Raw genomic sequence first — 10,586 nt, 5'->3', positions numbered from 1 at the left:
TAATCATTCCGCCCTGTTCATCTGCCAAGATGCTATCTTCTCAGATCCCAATTCAGGTTTGCTTATCTTCGACCTTTCGGTTCATTCGCAGCCAGGTCAATCCTTTGAGTCTTGACTCATTCGCAGTCTCGCTCATATCCTCGACCTTTCGGTTCATTCGCAACCAGGTCATAGGTTTGATCATGATAACTGTCTAATCATTCCGCCCTGATCATCTGCTAAGATGCTATCTTCTCAGATCCAAATTCAGGTTTGCATATCTTCAACCTTTCGGTTCATTCGCAACCAGGTCAATCCTTTGAGTTTTGACTCATTCGCAGTCTCGCTCATATCCTCGACCTTTTGGTTCATTCGCAACCGGGTCAAAATCTTAGGTTTCCGACTCATTCGCAGTCAGGCCTGTTTTCTAATTTCTTGACTCATTCGCAGTCAAGTTAATCTCTTTGACTTCGGTTCGTTCGCAGCCAAGTCATAATTCTGGCCTTTTGGTTCATTCGCAACCGGGTCAAAATCTCGGACTCTTCGGCACATTCGCTGCCAAGTTCTCGCTGATTTCTTGATTCATTCGCAATCAAGATAATCTCCCCGACTTCGACTCCTTCGCAGTCGAGTCAATCTTCCAATTCTTAACTCATTCGCAGCTCAAATCAAATTCCAGTCTTTTGGTTCATTCGCAACCAAGCTAAAATCTTAGACTCTTCGGCTCATTCGCTGCCAAGTTTCTTGCTGATTTCTTGATTCATTCGCAATCAAGCTAATCTCCCTAACTCTGACTCATTCGCAGTCGAGTCAATCCCTGACTTTCTGGTTCATTCGCAACCAAGTCAATTATTCGGTCTCATAGTTCATTCGCAACTCGGCCAGTATCCCTGACTTTGGCTTTTTCGCAGTCAAGTCAAACCCTTCGCTTTTCGGTTCGCTCGCAACCAAGCAAATTTTGACCTTCCGACTCATTCGCAGTCAAGTCAATTCTCGGCTTCTGGTTCAATCGCTACCAAACCAATATCTTTCCCGGCTCTCTCGCAGCCAAATCAATCCTTTAAAGTTTTGCAAGAGAGGCTATCTCATCCATATATCCACTATTGAGTTACGAGTTCAAGAGAGGCTATCTCACCAGCGTTTGTGGAGTCAGAGTCCGGTGAAAGGCTATTTCACCATGTTATCTTTGTGAGTATCATTTTCAAAAATCCAAAAAAAAAAAAAACAAAAAATCCAAAATAAAAAAAAAAAAAAAAAAAAACCCTCTGATTTTGGGCCAGTCAAAATGTGTTGTCTGTTCAGCTTTGACATTCGCGCGACAAGCACGCTCTGCCAAAGAGGGGCATCTGTAGACACCCCATTTTGACCGTGCCCTAAACCCTTCCAATTTTATGCAAAACCCCATCAAACCAATGCTTTAGGACTCCAAATTTCTCCCCAAGGTAAGTTAGGGTCCCAGCTAGGTCCCCGCAAAATTTCGTCAAAATCCGAGTACGTTTGCCTAGCGAACGAGCAGAGAAAGGACCGTAGTGTAAACCAGAAAAGGGGGGTGAATTATCCTGGAACGGTGCAGAGCAGATTTTGAATAAGACACGATTGGATGGTGCGCCCATCAATTTTTCCGCCAATAGTGCGCCCATCAATATTGGTAGTGCCAATATCACCACCCTTTTTTTATAAAATAAAAAAATAATAATAATAAAATAAAAATCGATTTTACAGAGAGAGAGAGGAGAATCGTCGGTTTCTTTTACATATATAAATATATATATATAATATAAAATAAAAACCCATCATGATTGTCCCCCTTTTTTTCTTTTCTTGAGCCCGCACCTCCCATTTGACGAAAAAAAAAAAAAAACAAAAAACCATCATCACTGTCCCCCCTCCCTTTCCTTTTTTTCTTCATTTCCCCCTCATTTTCTTCACCTACCACCCCTCTTTCGTCAAACCAGAATAATATAAAAAAAAAAAACCATTGGAGGAGTTCTTCTGGTCGCCAACCCTCTGCAGACAGAAAAAAAAAGAAAGAAGAAACGACAGTAGAAGAAAAACCAGAGGGGAGAGAGAGAGAGAGATCTGCAGAGAAAGGGAGAGAGAGAGAGAGAGATCTGTAGAGAGAGAGAGAGAGATCTGCAGAGAAAGGGAGAGAGAGAGAGAGAGATCTGTAGAGAGAGAGAGATCTGCAGAGAAAGGGAGAGAGAGAGAGAGATCTGTAGAGAGAGAGAGAGATCTGCAGAGAAAGGGAGAGAGAGAGGGAGATCTGCAGAGAGAGGGAGAGAGAGACAGAGATCTGCAGAGAGAGAGAGGAAGGGTCTTCTCCTCCGGCAACCCAACCGGATTCCGGCCACCTTCTCCGGCATCCTCCCAACCAACCACCGGAGCTCCACCGGCATCCCCATCTCCTCCACCCCACCTCCAGCGGGCCCCACATCAGCGGGCCCCACACAAGCACGACTCTGTCAACACCTTCCTGGATCTCTTGTGGCGTAAGTTCATTTCTTTTTTATTTTTTATTATTCATTCTTTGCACTACACGGGTCCCACAGCGGGTCCCACATCAGTAGGTCCTACAGCGGGTCCCATATCAGTGGGTCCCACAGCGGGTCCCACATCAGCGGGTCCCACATCCGCGGGTCCCACATCCGCGGGTCCCACAGCGGGTCCCACAGCGGGTCCCACAAGCGGGTCCCACATCGGCGGGTCCCGCAGCAGGTCACACATCAGCGGGTCCCACATCAGCGGGTCCTACTATGAATAGTAGTTTTGAATTTTTGAATAGTACTTATAAATAGTAATTATGAATAGTAGTTTTGAATAGTACTTATGAATAGTAATTATGAATAGTAGTTTTGAATAGTACCTATAAATAGTAATTATGAATAGTATTTTTGAATAGTAATCTTGTATAGTAATTATAAATAGTAATTATAACAGTCTTCAGCACAGGAGTCAGTCCTTCAGTCAGTCCAGGAGTTTTTCCTATCATCATAGGGGTTAGGATTCTGTCCATCCTCTCATCAAGTCGTGATCTTTACCCGCTCCTGCAAGGTATAGGATGCTGTCCAACCCTTGCCGAGTTATTTTCCTGTTCGTTCCCCCGCAAAGCATAGGATGCTGTCCAACCTTTGCGGGATTCCAGAAGTCTCCCTACCCTTATGATGATAGGATTTTATTCTCTGGTGTAAAAAAAAACAACAAAAACATTCCAAAAACACTTGAAGACAACAAAAACATTCCCAAAAACACTTAAAAATTCAAAAACATCTCAAAAACAATTCAAAATCCAAAAACATCTGAAAAAATCAAAAATCTCAAAAATCTCGAGTCATTAGAGTGTAGTTAGGAATTCTGTCCGAACTACGTTGGCTTGATCCCTTTCAACAGGGTACGTAGTGCAGCTTGGGGTCCACATCCCAGGTCCAGCCAAACCTTTAAAAATAAACATTTCAAATATTCCCAAAAATACAAAAAACTTCAAAACTTCCATAAGCTTTCAAACCTTTAAAAATAAACATTTCAAATATTCCAAAAAAATTAAAAAAAAACTTCAAAACCTTTTCAAAAAAGATCTTCCCCTAGAGTTAGGAGTCTGTCCTAGATATTTAGGGTGTTTTAGAGTTAGGAGTCGGTCCTGATTTGTATTGATATGGTGTGTCCTGTCGTGTGAGTGTCCCTAGAGTTAGGAGGCCTCAAGTCGATCGGTTAGACATTTAGTCGAATCGATGGCTAGACTAGGAAGCATATAGTCAACCCATGGTTTTCCTTAGAATGCACAGCCTAGGTACACATAGGATGTAGGGCCCACCTGCATTAGCTTAAGGCTAATCAACTTGCATTAGTTAGGGCATATAGAGTCCTAAAAATTACAATCCACTTGAATTTAAGCAATCGCACAAAAAGCTTTAAACATCAGTCGAGTCTAGTGGATCGAGTCTAGGATAGCGGTCCTAGAGTTTTAGGCATCGTAGTTTAGAATAGGGCACCGAACTACGTTGGCTCTGATTCTTCCCGAGGCCGGGATACGTAGTGCAGCTAGGATGGATGGCCATCCTGGTCCGAGTCAAGTATTGCATTAGAGTCTAGGGTTTGTCGTGTCGGGTCGTGTGTCGAGTCGTGTTGTGTTGTGTGTTTTGCTGTGTTTTCTTATTTTTATGTACAGATCCTATACCTTTAGCTGTAACATGCATGTGCTTGTCCACCAGAACTTAGACACCAATTAGGCATGTCACTCATAACCTAGCTATTCTTAGGCGACATATCTTTCATTTCTTTTGTGTGTGCTTCTTATTCATCTCCGAGACATGCATGATTAGCTAGACGTTATCTCGGAGATATTCGTTCTCATTTCGCATGATTTTCGCCCAAAACTCTTCAAAATTAATAATAAATGGCATAAGAGACCAGGTGCTAGCACTTGGGCGAATTGGGGGCGCCTAATCCCTTCCCCATTCGTCATCAGGCACGAACCCTATTTTATATCTCTGGTTATCCGTTGCAACAGAGCACAGCATGGGATCCAGGGCCCACTTCCTTGGATGGCGACTCTTCTTTGTTTAAGGTACGCCTCGAATCTGGGCTAGTCCCCGAATCGAGAGGTATCTCACTTTACATCGCCGCTCATGCTGTGAGGGGCACTCTTTCGAGAGTTCCTTGGTGGGGCTCTCCTTCACGTGGACGATCTAGAGAGACTCGCGTGGGGGCACGTCCCTCCACGCCCGTCCCGGATCTGGGTCCACACTTGTTCATAACAAAGTAATGGTGTAATAAAGAAGCTGGAACACATTGTATGAAGGGTAACCTCTTCCCCATTTGTATCTTTCTTTTCTTCTTATTTATTTCTTGTTATCCTTTCAAAACAAAGTTGTTAAGAAGCTGGAAATGGAACTGTGGAGCAATAAAGCAAGAAGAGGATTACGATAGTCTTTTTTGTGTTGCAGTTTCTTGTGGATCGTTGTGTAGTCTTGGTGTGAACTGTTGCTTCGTGTGAGCTGCTGCTTCAAGTGGGTGGTATTTAACTGTGGTGCAATCTTAGTATGATCTTTTGTCTCCTCGTGTGAACTTCTGTGGATATATGTGGACTATTGTGCCATCTTAAGGGCTGCTATGCCTTCATGAGGACTGTTGTGCCTCTGCAAGGGTTGTCTTGCCTTCATCTTGCTTGTGCTGGCTTCTTGAGGGTTTTGGTGCCTTGCTGTCCTTTCACTTCATAAAGGGTTTCATTGTTGGAGAGCATCTACCTTGACATCTTCAATCAACAGGCAGAGGTGATTCTAATGGGGGTACATTGTGCTGTTGGTAGACGATTCATTTGCAAAGACTTAGATCAATAATGATATGCCACAGGGACGATATAGACCACGAAGCATGGTAATATAATGCACCCACGATACAAGCAATCATTTTAACCTTTCAACAAAAAGAGGGAAAACGGGGGTCCCACACCATACCCCAACACATGCTATGTGTATTGTGGGGTCATAAGGGGATAGAATTTTGCCATGTTTGTTTCGTTATCACTGGTAGAGAGATAGCAAAATATAATGGTGAGTACATGACTTCAGTAATGCATTCCAATACAATTGCCAAGATGGCTCCTTATGGTAAGCTGAATGTAGAAAGTTTAGCCTCTCATGACGAAAATACACGTGTAGAGAAAACTTAGGATTCCTTTCCTTGAACTAGAAGCTTATAGAACTTTTGGGCACATCCAAATCTGCTATGGCTATTTCAATCTTCTCCTTCAGTTGAGCTTTTTCTACTTCATCAGCCTGACCAAATAATTTACTCAAATTAGCAAATCTTACAAGAGTTGATTTAGAAAACCTTAGTTTCTTAAATTATTTATTTTCTTTCATAGGTAGGTGAAGAAGTTAAGACCCCATTTGGACAGCGCTATTGACACCTCATATTAGCAAATGTTAGACTTGTGGTTACAAGTAGGATCAACGGATCAGATCCAAACCCCTTGCCATGTGTAAGGTCCAAAGAGGTCATGATTTCTCCTTAGGAAAGGCCCAAGCAACCAATTGCTAGCGTCCATCGCAAAAGGATTTTCACGGCTGGTCCATCGCACATCAGACCAGCCACCTCGTTACTGAAGACAATTTAAAGGATTTTCGCGGCTGGTCTGTCGCACATCAGACCAGCCACCTCGTTAATGAAGACAACACGGCTGGTCTGTCGCACATCAGACCAGCCACCTCTGTTGTCTTCATTAACGAGGTGGCTGGTCTGATGTGCGACAGACCAGCCGCGAAAATCCTTTTGTGACGGAGCTTAGCAAATCCCTTTTCAAAATAAAATAAAACAAGGGAATTGATATATTCTCCCCCGTCAAGATTACTCCTTTTAGTTTCTAAACTTAAAGGAGGTGGTACTGCAAAGAAAAGGGTGAGAATATATTATTTCATACTAAGCAAGGGTATTTTTGTCATTTTGAAGAATTGGATCAGACGTGTTTTCATAGGTCAGTTCAACGGTCCCTGTCACATCCATGTGGCATGTGTAGTGACGAAAAAGTGGCTGTTAGAAAAGAGCCTAAGAGCGAATGTTTACTTAGCATTTGTAGTGCGTGTTTGGCGTACCGTTTAGGTGTTTTAAACAGCATTTTGGGGCCAAACGGCCGTTTGGGAGTGTTTGGGTGCGTAGCCACCGTTTGAAACACCGTTTTGAACCCTCAAAACGGCGTTTTGCAAATGGAGGGGGGGAGGTCCATTTGCAAAACTTGGGCTGTGGGTTTTTACGTGTTTGCCCTCACCAAAACTCATTTTTACACCTTTTTACCACTAAAACTCCGTTTTGGGACATTTGCAACCAAATATACAATACCTCCGTTTGCCGTGTAAAACGCCGTTTTGATCTGGCCAATCAAACATGAAAACACCGTTTGGCAAAATGCCGTTTCAAATGCTATTTCAAACGGTACGCCAAACACACCCGTAAAGAGGCAAAAGTAGGGAGCATAGTTGTCCGAAACTCCTTTGGCAGGTGGGAAACCTGTTTCCCCTATAACGTGTTTCTCACGAGTGAGACTCGTTTCCCGTAAAATGTGTTTCCGGCATTTCGGAAATATTTCCGAAACATGATAAAAAATATTGGAGAAATGTTTCCGAAATGCACGGGAAACATATGAGAAACTTATGTAAATCATGTGTGGAATGCTTCATAAACGTATGCAACACTCCTAGAAAACGCATGTGAAACATCTAGGAAATATGTGCGGAACTTATGGAAATCATTTTTGAAAAAACACATAAAAAATTGTGGAATAGATATTAAAAAAGAAAACAATAGCATACATTGCAATAAGAATAAAAATAAGAAAAATCAAATAGAAATTTGAAATTAACAAAATTTAAATCTACAAAACCATATATTCCATGTTTTCTTTGTGTTTCAGGTGTGTTTTTTCTATCGTTTCTGAAACGCTTCTAATGTGTTTCCTAAGATGTTTCTCATATGATTTTTTATTATTTTCTCGTTTCCCGTTTCAGTTATATTTTTTTCATGTGTTTCCCATTTCCGTTTCACGTTTAGCTTCCCAAATTCGTTTCCCACCTGGGTAACTATAATAGAGAGTAATGGAATTTATTATATTGGGAAAAATTACCTCGACGAAAACAGTCTTCAAAAGCCTGCCAGATAAAGCAGTGATATTTGCTGTAATGATTTTAAGCTTCAAAGACTCAAAAACTTCGAACAGCTTTACCATCGTATCTGTCTTTTTACTGCAAGTGATGCTAATAACCGATGTCCTTTCTCCCACCTCATAAACCCTAAGCTGCAATTTATTCAAAAATATTTTTATAAGTAAATTTATTTACTTCTAAGCATCCTTTCTATTATTTGGGTAATTAAGAGGGATTAAACATTCACACTAGACTCTAATGTCACATTTAAGCAAAATTACAGAATAAAAGAATTGATAACTGCACCACTTTGTTTGAAAAATGGAACTCGAATCTTTACTTTATATATGGCTGTGTTTGGATTAAGGGTGTCAATTTTGGCTCGGGCTCGAGCTCGGCTCGAATCCTTAACGAGCCGAGCCGAGCCGGCTTGCCATGCTCGTTAAGCTTAACGAGCCGAGCCCGATTTAGGCCAGGCTCGGCTCGGCTCGGCTCGTTAAGGCTCGTTAAGAATTTAATATATTTAAATATATATATTATATATTAATATATTCACTAAAAGGGTTATCCAGGGAGTGAAAGGGGGAGGCAAAATATGTCACTTCATTTTTGGAACCCCATTTGTTACTTGGACCACCCCCCATAGTGTAAAAAAAGTAGTCAAATTACACTAGATAGGGCTGTCCAGGGAAGATGAGGGGTGTGAACTTAATATAACCCGAGTTCGGTAAGGCTCGCGAGCTTGGCCGAGCCCAGCCAAGCCGAGCCTGGTTCGAGCCCGAGCCGAGCTTTTGAGCTTAACGAGCCGAGCCGAGCCTGGCCAAGCTCGGCTCGGCTCGTTTACACCCCTAGTTTGGATTGCCGGAATTAGGAATCGGAGTCGGCATCCTATTACAATTTCAAAAAAAGTTGTACAACTTACTTCTAGTACTTCGATGGTAGCCGTTCGTTGTCCTCCAGTAACCTTAGAATCACAGCTTTGATCCGTTCTCTTTTTCTTTGATTGAGAAAGGGAGAGGCTTGTGTGTTCAATATCACAAATGGGTATTTTCTTTTGTTTCAGAGTCTCAAGCTCTATAATCTCAGCTTAGATCTTCTTTTCTTGCTCATGAAGCTCTTGAATGTACTTGATTGGGTCCTTGATGGTTGATGCTTTGTCCATCTAACCCCATACAATTATTCAATTCAACCAATCAATTAATCATAGTCAAAATCTAATTAATTGTACTTAGTGTGGAAAAATATAGAACAATATTCTCTCTCTAGATGGGACGGTTAAAACATCATAATTAAATAATTTTTTAGGCACAACCTATTTATGTTATGGCCCATCAAATGGATGGTTTCGATCATCCGATGGGTCAGGCCGTACAGTACTTTTAGAAAAATACGGGACTATAAGGGCTTACACCATATAAAATCTCTATAAAACATACACAAGAAAAGATAAGGTTTCATTAATTAACAAAAAATAAATAATAATAAAAAGACGAGGAAGAGAAAAGGCCCCACAGGTTCTAGGAAGACGGAGATGCCCAAACGGCCCTCCTTATACTATCATATTTCAAAGATATACATTTTCTTATGAAAAAAATACCCTTATAGTTTGATAAAATAAACAGCATATTCCTACATGGCAAAATTTATAGGTTGTTTCAGACACAGTCCATTTAGTGAAGAGCAAGGTTTAAAATTTCGGTTTCGGCACCGGTTTCGGACGAAATTTCGAAATTTTGGTCGAAATCTGGTACAAAACCCGAAAACAATATTTTATTCATTATTAAATTTGGGTCGAAATCGGTCAAAATTTCTGTGAAATATTAAATTAATATTAAAAAAAACAGATTTTTTGGGTCAAATTTCGGAAAAACCAAAATTTTGGCCGAAATAAATGAGTTTCGGTTTTGATTGATTTCGGTGTCGGTTTCCACCGAAATCCGAAATTTCGGTCGAAATTTAAAACTATGCTGAAGAGATGGGTCCAAAATAATTTATAGTGTTCCCTAGTGAGATGTAAATTCTCCTACTTTTCTTCCCCAACCACTCTTCTTCTAGTGTATTTATAGCTACTCTTTTCACACTGAAAGAGAGTGGCCCCGAGAAGAAGAGTGAACGAATATATCATTTCCCATTCAAAATCATTTCATATGTGGTACCCTCCTTTTTCCAACGTAGTATTTAATAGAAATCCTAAAAAGATTCTTATCATTCATTTTCCCGGACCATGTGTCCCACATGGACTTGTCAGATCCATGTCCATAAGTGTAATAAGTGTAGCCCATTGACGTTGACCCCACCATGGTAGGACAAGCCTAGCCCTTGATCAATCAAATTCCCCCATATGTATTATACTTACAAAAGAATACACACAGTAGGCTGAAATTTTTTTCTTTTGTTTTTGCAATATTTGAATGGGCGGTGATAAATTCACCCCCTTATCCGAAATCTCTTCCTTCACGGCCTCACGGGGGCATCTTTCAAAATGGAATGTACAGCCCACACCATAGGTTGATAATCCAAACCGCCTATGGACTTAGGGCGATGATATTTTCACCCGCCCCCTGCAGTACGCATTCGCCCCCTTATAACTTGAAAAATAGGCAACTTTAACGCTTTTTGACGTCAAATCGAGTTAAAAGGGGTGAAAATATCATTGCCCTTGTCTTATCTTTTGTATTTATTTTGTAATTTTTCGTCATACCTTACTTATGCGGGGTACAACGGCTCTGAGGGCATAAAGACTATCATTGAGCTTCTTCCTTCTTTTTCTCTCTGACTCAATATTGTTCTTTGGGGTCGCCCAAGAAGCGGCACCATCCGGGTCGGCCATTCTGACCTCGTTTGCTTCTGTGCAGGACACAGTTAATCAGGACTCTACCCTCCATTTCACCTCCTCGAGCCCTCCAGCTCGGCTCTTACGTCACTGTCATATCTGTTAACCGATTTCGGGCTTAACAGATTGGCGCCATCCGTGGG

General features: G+C 41.4%; 1 pseudogene across 1 annotated transcript; it reads right to left on the bottom strand.

The window, feature by feature from the left end:
• Positions 1–5,529: 5,529 nt before the first annotated feature.
• LOC143855777 (transcription factor bHLH35-like) lies at positions 5,530–10,440 on the bottom strand (annotated as a pseudogene). Its single transcript, XR_013238079.1, has 4 exons — positions 10,312–10,440; positions 8,533–8,772; positions 7,592–7,762; positions 5,530–5,750 (listed from the first exon to the last, which is right to left on the bottom strand). The product of XR_013238079.1 is annotated as a transcription factor bHLH35-like (transcript).
• Positions 10,441–10,586: the final 146 nt, after the last annotated feature.

This window comes from Tasmannia lanceolata, unplaced genomic scaffold, assembly GCF_043159265.1.
Source record: "Tasmannia lanceolata isolate RefF3 unplaced genomic scaffold, GAP_Taslan_0.1 ptg000023l, whole genome shotgun sequence".
Taxonomy (NCBI): domain Eukaryota; kingdom Viridiplantae; phylum Streptophyta; class Magnoliopsida; order Canellales; family Winteraceae; genus Tasmannia; species Tasmannia lanceolata.
The sequence above is the reverse complement of the archived record's forward strand: the minus strand, read 5'-3'. Positions and strand labels throughout refer to the sequence as shown.